Source organism: Myodes glareolus, chromosome 15 (genome assembly GCF_982192425.1).
Source record: "Myodes glareolus chromosome 15, mMyoGla1.1, whole genome shotgun sequence".
Lineage (NCBI taxonomy): Eukaryota > Metazoa > Chordata > Mammalia > Rodentia > Cricetidae > Myodes > Myodes glareolus.
The window spans coordinates 1,691,239-1,706,544 of record NC_142040.1 but is presented as its reverse complement, the minus strand read 5'-3'; positions in this window follow the sequence as shown (position 1 = coordinate 1,706,544).

Sequence of the window (15,306 nt, the reverse complement as noted above, 5' to 3'; positions counted from 1 at the left end):
ATGTGTTTCTCTGTAAGAGAAGCAGTCTGTTCCAACACTTCAATTCACTGTGCGAAGTGAATGGAGTGTTGCTTCACTTTCTAAATGCTGTCCTTTCAGAGAAAATCACTTTCCTTTGAAAGTGCCTTTAGCTACTTACAAGCATTCAACAGAAATTCACATGCGTTTCTCTGAAAGAGAAGCAGTCTGTTCCAACACTTCAATTCACTGTGCGAAGTGAATGGAGTGTTGCTTCACTTTCTAAATGCTGTCCTGTCAGAGAAAATCACTTTCTTTGAAAGTGCCTTAAGCTACTTACAAGCTTTCACAAAAAACTCACATCCGTTTCTCTGAAAGAGAAGCAGTCTGTTCCAACACTTCAATTCACTGTGCGACGTGAATGGAGTGTTGCTTCACTTTCTAAATGCTGTCCTTTCAGAGAAAATCACTTTCCTTTGAAAGTGCCTTAAGCTACTTACAAGCTTTCACAAAAAACTCACATCCGTTTCTCTGAAAGAGAAGCAGTCTGTTCCAACACTTCAATTCACTGTGCGAAGTGAATGGAGTGTTGCTTCACTTTCTAAATGGTGTCCTTTCAGAGAAAATCACTTTCCTTTGAAAGTGCCTTAAGCTACTTATAAGCATTCAACAGAAATTCACATGCGTTTCTCTGAGAGAGAAGCAGTCTGTTCCAACACTTCAGTTCACTGTTCGAAGTGAATGGAATATTGCTTCACTTTCTAAATGCTGTCCTTTCAGAGAAAATCACTTTCCTTTGAAAGTGCCTTAAGCTACTTACAAGCATTCAACAGAAATTCACATGCGTTTCTCTGAAAGAGAAGCAGTCTGTTCCAACACTTCAATTCACTGTGCGAAGTGAATGGAGTGTTGCTTCACTTTCTAAATGCTGTCCTTTCAGAGAAAATCACTTTCCTTTGAAAGTGCCTTAAGCTACTTACAAGCATTCAACAGAAATTCACATGCGTTTCTCTGAAAGAGAAGCAGTCTGTTCCAACACTTCAATTCACTGTGCGAAGTGAATGGAGGGTTGCTTCACTTTCTAAATGCTGTCCTGTCAGAGAAAATCACTTTCTTTGAAAGTGCCTTAAGCTACTTACAAGCTTTCACAAAAAACTCACATCCGTTTCTCTGAAAGAGAAGCAGTCTGTTCCAACACTTCAATTCACTGTGCGAAGTGAATGGAGTGTTGCTTCACTTTCTAAATGCTGTCCTTTCAGAGAAAATTACTTTCCTTTGAAAGCGCCTTAAGCTACTTACAAGCATTCAACAGAAATTCACATGCGTTTCTCTGAAAGAGAAGCAGTCTGTTCCAACACTTCAATTCACTGTGCGAAGTGAAATGAGTGTTGCTTCACTTTCTAAATGCTGTCATGTCAGAGAAAATCACTTTCCTTTGAAAGTGCCTTAAGCTACTTACAAGCTTTTACAAAAAACTCACATGCGTTTCTCTGGAAGAGAAGCAGTCTGTTCCAAAACTTCAATTCACTGTGCGACGTGAATGGAGTGTTGCTTCACTTTCTAAATGCTGTCCTGTCAGAGAAAATCACTTTCCTTTGAAAGTGCCTTAAGCTACTTACAAGCATTCAACAGAAATTCACATGCGTTTCTCTGAAAGAGAAGCAGTCTGTTCCAACACTTCAAATCACTGTGCGAAGTGAATGGAGTGTTGCTTCACTTTCTAAATGCTGTCCTTTCAGAGAAAATCACTTTCCTTTGATAGTGCCTTAAGCTACTTACAAGCATTCAACAGAAATTCACATGCGTATCTCTGAAAGAGAAGCAGTCTGTTCCAACACTTCAATTCACTGTGCGAAGTGAATGGAGTGTTGCTTCACTTTCTAAATGCTGTCCTGTCAGAGAAAATCACTTTCCTTTGAAAGTGCCTTAAGCAACTTACAAGTTTTCACAAAAAACTCACATCCGTTTCTCTGAAAGAGAAGCAGTCTGTTCCAACACTTCAATTCACTGTGCGAAGTGAATGGAGGGTTGCTTCACTTTCTAAATGCTGTCCTTTCAGAGAAAATCACTTTCCTTTGAAAGTGCCTTAAGCTCTTACAAGCTTTCACAAAAAACTCACATGCGTTTCTCTGAAAGAGAAGCAGTCTGTTCCAACACTTCAATTCACTGTGCGAAGTGAATGGAGTGTTGCTTCACTTTCTAAATGCTGTCCTGTCAGAGAAAATCACTTTCCTTTGAAAGTGCCTTAAGCTACTTACAAGCTTTTATAAAAAACTCACATGCGTATCTCTGAAAGAGAAGCAGTCTGTTCCAACACTTCAATTCACTGTGCGAAGTGAATGGAGTGTTGCTTCACTTTCTAAATGCTGTCCTTTCAATGAAAATCACTTTCCTTTGAAAGTGCCTTAAGCTACTTACAAGCATTCAACAGAAATTCACATGCGTTTCTCTGAAAGAGAAGCAGTCTGTTCCAACACTTCAATTCACTGTGCGAAGTGAATGGAGTGTTGCTTCACTTTCTAAATGCTGTCCTGTCAGAGAAAATCACTTTCCTTTGTAAGTGCCTTAAGGTACTTACAAGCTTTCACAAAAAACTCGCATCCGTTTCTCTGAAAGAGAAGCAGTCTGTTCCAACACTTCAATTCACTGTGCGAAGTGAATGGAGTGTTGCTTCACTTTCTAAATGCTGTCCTTTCAGAGAAAATCACTTTCTTTTGAAAGTGCCTTAAGCTACTTACAAGCTTTCACAAAAAACTCACATGCGTTTCTCTGAAAGAGAAGCAGTCTGTTCCAACACTTCAATTCACTGTGCGAAGTGAATGGAGTGTTGTTTACTTTCTAAATGCTGTCCTTTCAGAGAAAATCACTTTCCTTTGAAAGTGCCTTCAGCTACTTACAAGCATTCAACAGAAATTCACATGCGTTTTTCTGAAAGAGAAGCAGTCTATTCCAACACTTCAATTCACTGTGCGAAGTGAATGGAGTGTTGCTTCACTTTCTAAATGCTGTCCTTTCAGAGAAAATCACTTTCCTTTGAAAGTGCCTTAAGCTACTTACAAGCTTTCACAAAAATTCACATCCGTTTCTCTGAAAGAGAAGCAGTCTGTTCCAACACTTCAATTCACTGTGCGAAGTGAATGGAGTGTTGCTTCACTTTCTAAATGCTGTCCTTTCAGAGAAAATCACTTTCCTTTTAAAGTGCCTTATGATACTTACAAGCATTGAACAGAAATTCACATGCGTTTCTCTGAAAGAGAAGCAGTCTGTTCCAACACTTCAATTCACTGTTTGAAGTGAATGGAGTGTTGCTTCACTTTCTAAATGCTGTCCTTTCAGAGAAAATCACTTTCCTTTGAAAGTACCTTAAGCTACTTACAAGCATTCAACAGAAATTCACATGCGTTTCCCTGAAAGAGAAGCAGTCTGTTCCAACACTTCAATTCACTGTGCGAAGTGAAGGGAGTGTTACTTCACTTTCTAAATGCTGTCCTTTCAGAGAAAATCACTTTCCTTTGAAAGTGCCTTAAGCTACTTACAAGCATTCAACAGAAATTCACATGTGTTTCTCTGTAAGAGAAGCAGTCTGTTCCAACACTTCAATTCACTGTGCGAAGTGAATGGAGTGTTGCTTCACTTTCTAAATGCTGTCCTTTCAGAGAAAATCACTTTCCTTTGAAAGTGCCTTTAGCTACTTACAAGCATTCAACAGAAATTCACATGCGTTTCTCTGAAAGAGAAGCAGTCTGTTCCAACACTTCAATTCACTGTGCGAAGTGAATGGAGTGTTGCTTCACTTTCTAAATGCTGTCCTGTCAGAGAAAATCACTTTCTTTGAAAGTGCCTTAAGCTACTTACAAGCTTTCACAAAAAACTCACATCCGTTTCTCTGAAAGAGAAGCAGTCTGTTCCAACACTTCAATTCACTGTGCGACGTGAATGGAGTGTTGCTTCACTTTCTAAATGCTGTCCTTTCAGAGAAAATCACTTTCCTTTGAAAGTGCCTTAAGCTACTTACAAGCTTTCACAAAAAACTCACATCCGTTTCTCTTAAAGAGAAGCAGTCTGTTCCAACACTTCAATTCACTGTGCGAAGTGAATGGAGTGTTGCTTCACTTTCTAAATGCTGTCCTTTCAGAGAAAATCACTTTCCTTTGATAGTGCCTTAAGCTACTTACAAGCATTCAACAGAAATTCACATGCGTTTCTCTGAAAGAGAAGCAGTCTGTTCCAACACTTCAATTCACTGTGCGAAGTGAATGGAGTGTTGCTTCACTTTCTAAATGGTGTCCTTTCAGAGAAAATCACTTTCCTTTGAAAGTGCCTTAAGCTACTTATAAGCATTCAACAGAAATTCACATGCGTTTCTCTGAGAGAGAAGCAGTCTGTTCCAACACTTCAGTTCACTGTTCGAAGTGAATGGAATATTGCTTCACTTTCTAAATGCTGTCCTTTCAGAGAAAATCACTTTCCTTTGAAAGTGCCTTAAGCTACTTACAAGCATTCAACAGAAATTCACATGCGTTTCTCTGAAAGAGAAGCAGTCTGTTCCAACACTTCAATTCACTGTGCGAAGTGAATGGAGTGTTGCTTCACTTTCTAAATGCTGTCCTTTCAGAGAAAATCACTTTCCTTTGAAAGTGCCTTAAGCTACTTACAAGCATTCAACAGAAATTCACATGCGTTTCTCTGAAAGAGAAGCAGTCTGTTCCAACACTTCAATTCACTGTGCGAAGTGAATGGAGGGTTGCTTCACTTTCTAAATGCTGTCCTGTCAGAGAAAATCACTTTCTTTGAAAGTGCCTTAAGCTACTTACAAGCTTTCACAAAAAACTCACATCCGTTTCTCTGAAAGAGAAGCAGTCTGTTCCAACACTTCAATTCACTGTGCGAAGTGAATGGAGTGTTGCTTCACTTTCTAAATGCTGTCCTTTCAGAGAAAATTACTTTCCTTTGAAAGCGCCTTAAGCTACTTACAAGCATTCAACAGAAATTCACATGCGTTTCTCTGAAAGAGAAGCAGTCTGTTCCAACACTTCAATTCACTGTGCGAAGTGAAATGAGTGTTGCTTCACTTTCTAAATGCTGTCATGTCAGAGAAAATCACTTTCCTTTGAAAGTGCCTTAAGCTACTTACAAGCTTTTACAAAAAACTCACATGCGTTTCTCTGGAAGAGAAGCAGTCTGTTCCAAAACTTCAATTCACTGTGCGACGTGAATGGAGTGTTGCTTCACTTTCTAAATGCTGTCCTGTCAGAGAAAATCACTTTCCTTTGAAAGTGCCTTAAGCTACTTACAAGCATTCAACAGAAATTCACATGCGTTTCTCTGAAAGAGAAGCAGTCTGTTCCAACACTTCAATTCACTGTGCGAAGTGAATGGAGTGTTGCTTCACTTTCTAAATGCTGTCCTTTCAGAGAAAATCACTTTCCTTTGATAGTGCCTTAAGCTACTTACAAGCATTCAACAGAAATTCACATGCGTATCTCTGAAAGAGAAGCAGTCTGTTCCAACACTTCAATTCACTGTGCGAAGTGAATGGAGTGTTGCTTCACTTTCTAAATGCTGTCCTGTCAGAGAAAATCACTTTCCTTTGAAAGTGCCTTAAGCAACTTACAAGTTTTCACAAAAAACTCACATCCGTTTCTCTGAAAGAGAAGCAGTCTGTTCCAACACTTCAATTCACTGTGCGAAGTGAATGGAGGGTTGCTTCACTTTCTAAATGCTGTCCTTTCAGAGAAAATCACTTTCCTTTGAAAGTGCCTTAAGCTCTTACAAGCTTTCACAAAAAACTCACATGCGTTTCTCTGAAAGAGAAGCAGTCTGTTCCAACACTTCAATTCACTGTGCGAAGTGAATGGAGTGTTGCTTCACTTTCTAAATGCTGTCCTGTCAGAGAAAATCACTTTCCTTTGAAAGTGCCTTAAGCTACTTACAAGCTTTTATAAAAAACTCACATGCGTATCTCTGAAAGAGAAGCAGTCTGTTCCAACACTTCAATTCACTGTGCGAAGTGAATGGAGTGTTGCTTCACTTTCTAAATGCTGTCCTTTCAATGAAAATCACTTTCCTTTGAAAGTGCCTTAAGCTACTTACAAGCATTCAACAGAAATTCACATGCGTTTCTCTGAAAGAGAAGCAGTCTGTTCCAACACTTCAATTCACTGTGCGAAGTGAATGGAGTGTTGCTTCACTTTCTAAATGCTGTCCTGTCAGAGAAAATCACTTTCCTTTGAAAGTGCCTTAAGCTACTTACAAGCATTCAACAGAAATTCACATGCGTTTCTCTGAAAGAGAAGCAGTCTGTTCCAACACTTCAATTCACTGTTCGAAGTGAATGGAGTATTGCTTCAATTTCTAAATGCTGTCCTGTCAGAGAAAATCACTTTCCTTTGAAAGTGCCTTAAGCTACTTACAAGCTTTCACAAAAGACTCACATTCGTTTCTCTGAAAGAGAAGCAGTCTGTTCCAACACTTCAATTCACTGTTTGAAGTGAATGGAGTGTTGCTTCACTTTCTAAATGCTGTCCTTTCAGAGAAAATCACCTTCCTTTGAAAGTGCCTTAAGCTACTTACAAGCACTCACAAAAAACTCACATCCGTTTCTCTGAAATAGAAGCCGTCTGTTCCAACACTTCAATTCACTGTTTGAAGTGAATGGAGTGTTGCTTCACTTTCTAAATGCTGTCCTGTCAGAGAAAATCACTTTCTTTGAAATTGCCTTAAGCTACTTACAAGCTTTCACAAAAAACTCACATCCGTTTCTGTGAAAGAGAAGCAGTCTGTTCCAACACTTCAATTCACTGTGCGAAGTGAATGGAGTGTTGCTTCACTTTCTAAATGCTGTCCTTTCAGAGAAAATCACTTTCCTTTGAAAGTGCCTTAAGCTACTTACAAGCATTCAACAGAAATTCACATGCGTTTCTCTGAAAGAGAAGCAGTCTGTTCCAACACTTCAATTCACTGTGCGAAGTGAATGGAGTGTTGCTTCACTTTCTAAATGCTGTCCTGTCAGAGAAAATCACTTTCCTTTGTAAGTGCCTTAAGGTACTTACAAGCTTTCACAAAAAACTCGCATCCGTTTCTCTGAAAGAGAAGCAGTCTGTTCCAACACTTCAATTCACTGTGCGAAGTGAATGGAGTGTTGCTTCACTTTCTAAATGCTGTCCTTTCAGAGAAAATCACTTTCTTTTGAAAGTGCCTTAAGCTACTTACAAGCTTTCACAAAAAACTCACATGCGTTTCTCTGAAAGAGAAGCAGTCTGTTCCAACACTTCAATTCACTGTGCGAAGTGAATGGAGTGTTGTTTACTTTCTAAATGCTGTCCTTTCAGAGAAAATCACTTTCCTTTGAAAGTGCCTTCAGCTACTTACAAGCATTCAACAGAAATTCACATGCGTTTTTCTGAAAGAGAAGCAGTCTATTCCAACACTTCAATTCACTGTGCGAAGTGAATGGAGTGTTGCTTCACTTTCTAAATGCTGTCCTTTCAGAGAAAATCACTTTCCTTTGAAAGTGCCTTAAGCTACTTACAAGCTTTCACAAAAATTCACATCCGTTTCTCTGAAAGAGAAGCAGTCTGTTCCAACACTTCAATTCACTGTGCGAAGTGAATGGAGTGTTGCTTCACTTTCTAAATGCTGTCCTTTCAGAGAAAATCACCTTCCTTTGAAAGTGCCTTAAGCTACTTACAAGCATTCAACAGAAATTCATATGCATTTCCCTGAAAGAGAAGCAGTCTGTTCCAACACTTCAATTCACTGTGCGAAGAGAATGGAGTGTTGCTTTACTTTCTAAATGTTGTCCTTTCAGAGAAAATCACTTTCCTTTGAAAGTGCCTTAAGCTACTTACAAGCATTCAACAGAAATTCACATGCGTTTCTCTGAAAGAAAAGCAGTCTGTTCCTACACTTCAATTCAATGTGCGAAGTGAATGGAGTGTTGCTTCACTTTCTAAATGCTGTCCTTTCACAGAAAATCACTTTCCTTTAAAAGTGCCATAAGCTACTTACAAGCTTTCACAAAAAACTCACATGCGTTTCTCTGAAAGAGAAGCAGTCTGTTCCAACACTTCAATTCACTGTGCGAAGTGAATGGAGTGTTGCTTCACTTTCTAAATGCTGTCCTTTCAGAGAAAATCACTTTCCTTGGAAAGTGCCTTAAGCTACTTATAAGCATTGAACAGAAATTCACATGCATTTCTCTGTAAGAGAAGCAGTCTGTTCCAACACTTCAATTCACTGTGCGAAGTGAATGGAGGGTTGCTTCACTTTCTAAATGCTGTCCTTTCAGAGAAAATCACTTTCCTTTGAAAGTGCCTTAACCTACTTACAAGCTTTCACAAAAAACTCACATCCGTTTCTCTGAAAGAGAAGCAGTCTGTTCCAACACTTCAATTCACTGTGCGAAGTGAATGGAGTGTTGCTTCACTTTCTAAATGCTGTCCTTTCAGAGAAAATCACTTTCCTTTGAAAGTGCCTTAAGCTACTTACAAGCATTGAACAGAAATTCACATGCGTTTCTCTGAAAGAGAAGCAGTCTGTTCCAACACTTCATTTCACTGTGCGAAGTGAATGGAGTGTTGCTTCACTTTCTAAATGCTGTCCTTTCAGAGAAAATTACTTTCGTTTGAAAGCGCCTTAAGCTACTTACAAGCATTCAACAGAAATTCACATGCGTTTCTCTGAAAGAGAAGCAGTCTGTTCCAACACTTCAATTCACTGTGCGAAGTGAAATGAGTGTTGCTTCACTTTCTAAATGCTGTCATGTCAGAGAAAATCACTTTCCTTTGAAAGTGCCTTAAGCTACTTACAAGCTTTTACAAAAAACTCACATGTGTTTCTCTGGAAGAGAAGCAGTCTGTTCCAACACTTCAATTCACTGTGCGAAGTGAATGGAGTGTTGCTTCACTTTCTAAATGCTGTCCTGTCAGAGAAAATCACTTTCCTTTGAAAGTGCCTTAAGCTACTTACAAGCATTCAACAGAAATTCACATGCGTTTCTCTGAAAGAGAAGCAGTCTGTTCCAACACTTCAATTCACTGTGCGAAGTGAATGGAGTGTTGCTTCACTTTCTAAATGCTGTCCTTTCAGAGAAAATCACTTTCCTTTGATAGTGCCTTAAGCTACTTACAAGCATTCAACAGAAATTCACATGCGTATCTCTGAAAGAGAAGCAGTCTGTTCCAACACTTCAATTCACTGTGCGAAGTGAATGGAGTGTTGCTTCACTTTCTAAATGCTGTCCTGTCAGAGAAAATCACTTTCCTTTGAAAGTGCCTTAAGCAACTTACAAGCTTTCACAAAAAACTCACATCCGTTTCTCTGAAAGAGAAGCAGTCTGTTCCAACACTTCAATTCACTGTGCGAAGTGAATGGAGGGTTGCTTCACTTTCTAAATGCTGTCCTTTCAGAGAAAATCACTTTCCTTTGAAAGTGCCTTAAGCTCTTACAAGCTTTCACAAAAAACTCACATGCGTTTCTCTGAAAGAGAAGCAGTCTGTTCCAACACTTCAATTCACTGTGCGAAGTGAATGGAGTGTTGCTTCACTTTCTAAATGCTGTCCTGTCAGAGAAAATCACTTTCCTTTGAAAGTGCCTTAAGCTACTTACAAGCATTGAACAGAAATTCACATGCGTTTCTCTGAAAGAGAAGCAGTCTGTTCCAACACTTCAATTCACTGTGCGAAGTGAATGGAGTGTTGCTTCACTTTCTAAATGCTGTCCTTTCAGAGAAAATCACTTTCCTTTGAAAGTGCCTTAAGCTACTTACAAGCATTCAACAGAAATTCACATGCGTTACTCTGAAAGAGAAGCAGTCTGTTCCAACACTTCAATTCACTGTGCGAAGTGAATGGAGTGTTGCTTCACTTTCTAAATGCTGTCCTGTCAGAGAAAATCACTTTCCTTTGAAAGTGCCTTAAGCTACTTACAAGCTTTCACAAAAAACTCACATGCGTTTCTCTGAAAGAGAAGCAGTCTGTTCCAACACTTCAATTCACTGTGCGAAGTGAATGGAGTGTTGCTTCACTTTCTAAATGCTGTTTTTCAGAGAAAATCACTTTCCCTTGAAAGTGCCTTAAGCAACTTACAAGCATTCAACAGAAATTCACATGCGTTTCTCTGAAAGAGAAGCTGTCTGTTCCAACACTTCAATTCACTGTTTGATTTGAATGGAGTGTTGCTTCACTTTCTAAATGCTGTCCTTTCAGAGAAAATCACTTTCCATTGAAAGTGCCTTAACCTACTTACAAGCTTTCACAAAAAACTCACATCCGTTTCTCTGAAAGAGAAGCAGTCTGTTCCAACACTTCAATTCACTGTGCGAAGTGAATGGAGTGTTGCTTCACTTTCTAAATGCTGTCCTTTCAGAGAAAATCACTTTCCTTTGAAAGTGCCTTAAGCTACTTACAAGCATTGAACAGAAATTCACATGCGTTTCTCTGAAAGAGAAGCAGTCTGTTCCAACACTTCATTTCACTGTGCGAAGTGAATGGAGTGTTGCTTCACTTTCTAAATGCTGTCCTTTCAGAGAAAATTACTTTCCTTTGAAAGCGCCTTAAGCTACTTACAAGCATTCAACAGAAATTCACATGCGTTTCTCTGAAAGAGAAGCAGTCTGTTCCAACACTTCAATTCACTGTGCGAAGTGAAATGAGTGTTGCTTCACTTTCTAAATGCTGTCATGTCAGAGAAAATCACTTTCCTTTGAAAGTGCCTTAAGCTACTTACAAGCTTTTACAAAAAACTCACATGCGTTTCTCTGGAAGAGAAGCAGTCTGTTCCAACACTTCAATTCACTGTGCGAAGTGAATGGAGTGTTGCTTCACTTTCTAAATGCTGTCCTGTCAGAGAAAATCACTTTCCTTTGAAAGTGCCTTAAGCTACTTACAAGCATTCAACAGAAATTCACATGCGTTTCTCTGAAAGAGAAGCAGTCTGTTCCAACTCTTCAATTCACTGTGCGAAGTGAATGGAGTGTTGCTTCACTTTCTAAATGCTGTCCTTTCAGAGAAAATCACTTTCCTTTGATAGTGCCTTAAGCTACTTACAAGCATTCAACAGAAATTCACATGAGTATCTCTGAAAGAGAAGCAGTCTGTTCCAACACTTCAATTCACTGTGCGAAGTGAATGGAGTGTTGCTTCACTTTCTAAATGCTGTCCTGTCAGAGAAAATCACTTTCCTTTGAAAGTGCCTTAAGCAACTTACAAGCTTTCACAAAAAACTCACATCCGTTTCTCTGAAAGAGAAGCAGTCTGTTCCAACACTTCAATTCACTGTGCGAAGTGAATGGAGGGTTGCTTCACTTTCTAAATGCTGTCCTTTCAGAGAAAATCACTTTCCTTTGAAAGTGCCTTAAGCTCTTACAAGCTTTCACAAAAAACTCACATGCGTTTCTCTGAAAGAGAAGCAGTCTGTTCCAACACTTCAATTCACTGTGCGAAGTGAATGGAGTGTTGCTTCACTTTCTAAATGCTGTCCTGTCAGAGAAAATCACTTTCCTTTGAAAGTGCCTTAAGCTACTTACAAGCTTTTACAAAAAACTCACATGCGTTTCTCTGAAAGAGAAGCAGTCTGTTCCAACACTTCAATTCACTGTGCGAAGTGAATGGAGTGTTGCTTCACTTTCTAAATGCTGTCCTTTCAATGAAAATCACTTTCCTTTGAAAGTGCCTTAACCTACTTACAAGCATTCAACAGAAATTCACATGCGTTTCTCTGAAAGAGAAGCAGTCTGTTCCAACACTTCAATTCACTGTGCGAAGTGAATGGAGTGTTGCTTCACTTTCTAAATGCTGTCCTTTCAGAGAAAATCACTTTCCTTTGAAAGTGCCTTAAGCTACTTACAAGCATTCAACAGAAATTCACATGCGTATCTCTGAAAGAGAAGCAGTCTGTTCCAACACTTCAATTCACTGTGCGAAGTGAATGGAGTGTTGCTTCACTTTCTAAATGCTGTCCTGTCAGAGAAAATCACTTTCCTTTGAAAGTGCCTTAAGCTACTTACAAGCTTTAACAAAAAACTCACATGCGTTTCTCTGAAAGAGAAGCAGTCTGTTCCAACACTTCAATTCACTGTGCGAAGTGAATGGAGTGTTGCTTCACTTTCTAAATGCTGTCCTTTCAGAGAAAATCTCTTTCCTTTGAAAGTGCCTTAAGCTACTTACAAGCTTTCACAAAAAACTCACATGCGTTTCTCTGAAAGAGAAGCAGTCTGTTCCAACACTTCAATTCACTGTGCGAAGTGAATGGAGTGTTGCTTCACTTTCTAAATGCTGTCCTTTCAGAGAAAATCACTTTCCTTTGAAAGTGCCTTAAGCTACTTACAAGCATTCAACAGAAATTCACATGCGTTTCTCTGAGAGAGAAGCATTCTGTTCCAACACTTCAATTCACTGTGCGAAGTGAATGGAGTGTTCCTTCACTTTCTAAATGCTGTCCTTTCAAAGAAAATCACTTTCCTTTGAAAGCGCCTTAAGCTACTTACAAGCATTCAACAGAAATTCACATGCGTTTCTCTGTAAGAGAAGCAGTCTGTTCCAACATTTCAATTCACTGTGCGAAGTGAATGGAGTGTTGCTTCACTTTCTAAATGCTGTCCTTTCAGAGAAAATCACTTTCCTTTGAAAGTGCCTTAAGCTACTTACAAGCTTTTACAAAAAACTCACATGCGTTTCTCTGAAAGAGAAGCAGTCTGTTCCAACACTTCAATTCACTGTGCGAAGTGAATGGAGTGTTGCTTCACTTTCTAAATGCTGTCCTGTCAGAGAAAATCACTTTCCTTTGAAAGTGCCTTAAGCTACTTACAAACATTCAACAGAAATTCATATGCGTTTCTCTGAAAGACAAGCAGTCTGTTCCAACACTTCAATTCACTGTGCGAAGTGAATGGAGTGTTGCTTCACTTTCTAAATGCTGTCCTGTCAGAGAAAATCACTTTCCTTTGAAAGTGCCTTAAGCTACTTACAAGCATTCAACAGAAATTCACATGCGTTTCTCTGAAAGAGAAGCAGTCTGTTCCAACACTTCAATTCACTGTGCGAAGTGAATGGAGTGTTGCTTCACTTTCTAAATGCTGTCCTTTCAGAGAAAATCACTTTCCTTTGAAAGTGCCTTAAGCTACTTACAAGCATTCAACAGAAATTCACATGCGTATCTCTGAAAGAGAAGCAGTCTGTTCCAACACTTCAATTCACTGTGCGAAGTGAATGGAGTGTTGCTTCACTTTCTAAATGCTGTCCTGTCAGAGAAAATCACTTTCCTTTGAAAGTGCCTTAAGCAACTTACAAGCTTTCACAAAAAACTCACATCCGTTTCTCTGAAAGAGAAGCAGTCTGTTCCAACACTTCAATTCACTGTGCGAAGTGAATGGAGGGTTGCTTCACTTTCTAAATGCTGTCCTTTCAGAGAAAATCACTTTCCTTTGAAAGTGCCTTAAGCTCTTACAAGCTTTCACAAAAAACTCACATGCGTTTCTCTGAAAGAGAAGCAGTCTGTTCCAACACTTCAATTCACTGTGCGAAGTGAATGGAGTGTTGCTTCACTTTCTAAATGCTGTCCTGTCAGAGAAAATCACTTTCCTTTGAAAGTGCCTTAAGCTACTTACAAGCATTCAACAGAAATTCACATGCGTTTCTCTGAAAGAGAAGCAGTCTGTTCCAACACTTCAATTCACTGTGCGAAGTGAATGGAGTGTTGCTTCACTTTCTAAATGCTGTCCTTTCAGAGAAAATCACTTTCCTTTGAAAGCGCCTTAAGCTACTTACAAGCATTCAACAGAAATTCACATGCGTTTCTCTGAAAGAGAAGCAGTCTGTTCCAACACTTCAATTCACTGTGCGAAGTGAAATGAGTGTTGCTTCACTTTCTAAATGCTGTCCTGTCAGAGAAAATCACTTTCCTTTGAAAGTGCCTTAAGCTACTTACAAGCTTTTACAAAAAACTCACATGCGTTTCTCTGAAAGAGAAGCAGTCTGTTCCAACACTTCAATTCACTGTGCGAAGTGAATGGAGTGTTGCTTCACTTTCTAAATGCTGTCCTTTCAATGAAAATCACTTTCCTTTGAAAGTGCCTTAAGCTACTTACAAGCATTCAACAGAAATTCACATGCGTTTCTCTGAAAGAGAAGCAGTCTGTTCCAACACTTCAATTCACTGTGCGAAGTGAATGGAGTGTTGCTTCACTTTCTAAATGCTGTCCTTTCAGAGAAAATCACTTTCCTTTGAAAGTGCCTTAAGCTACTTACAAGCATTCAACAGAAATTCACATGCGTATCTCTGAAAGTGAAGCAGTCTGTTCCAACACTTCAATTCACTGTGCGAAGTGAATGGAGTGTTGCTTCACTTTCTAAATGCTGTCCTGTCAGAGAAAATCACTTTCCTTTGAAAGTGCCTTAAGCTACTTACAAGCTTTCACAAAAAACTCACATGCGTTTCTCTGAAAGAGAAGCAGTCTGTTCCAACACTTCAATTCACTGTGCGAAGTGAATGGAGTGTTGCTTCACTTTCTAAATGCTGTCCTTTCAGAGAAAATCTCTTTCCTTTGAAAGTGCCTTAAGCTACTTACAAGCTTTTACAAAAAACTCACATGCGTTTCTCTGAAAGAGAAGCAGTCTGTTCCAACACTTCAATTCACTGTGCGAAGTGAATGGAGTGTTGCTTCACTTTCTAAATGCTGTCCTGTCAGAGAAAATCACTTTCCTTTGAAAGTGCCTTAAGCTACTTACAAACATTCAACAGAAATTCATATGCGTTTCTCTGAAAGACAAGCAGTCTGTTCCAACACTTCAATTCACTGTGCGAAGTGAATGGAGTGTTGCTTCACTTTCTAAATGCTGTCCTTTCAGAGAAAATCACTTTCCTTTGAAAGTGCCTTAAGCTACTTACAAGCATTGAACAGAAATTCACATGCGTTTCTCTGAAAGAGAAGCAGTCTGTTCCAATACTTCATTTCACTGTGCGAAGTGAATGGAGTGTTGCTTCACTTTCTAAATGCTGTCCTTTCAGAGAAAATCACTTTCCTTTGAAAGCGCCTTAAGCTACTTACAAGCATTCAACAGAAATTCACATGCGTTTCTCTGAAAGAGAAGCAGTATGTTCCAACACTTCAATTCACTGTGCGAAGTGAAATGAGTGTTGCTTCACTTTCTAAATGCTGTCATGTCAGAGAAAATCACTTTCCTTTGAAAGTGCCTTAAGCTACTTACAAGCTTTTACAAAAAACTCACATGCGTTTCTCTGGAAGAGAAGCAGTCTGTTCCAACACTTCAATTCACTGTGCGAAGTGAATGGAGTGTTGCTTCACTTTCTAAATGCTGTCCTGTCAGAGAAAATCACTTTCCTTTGAAA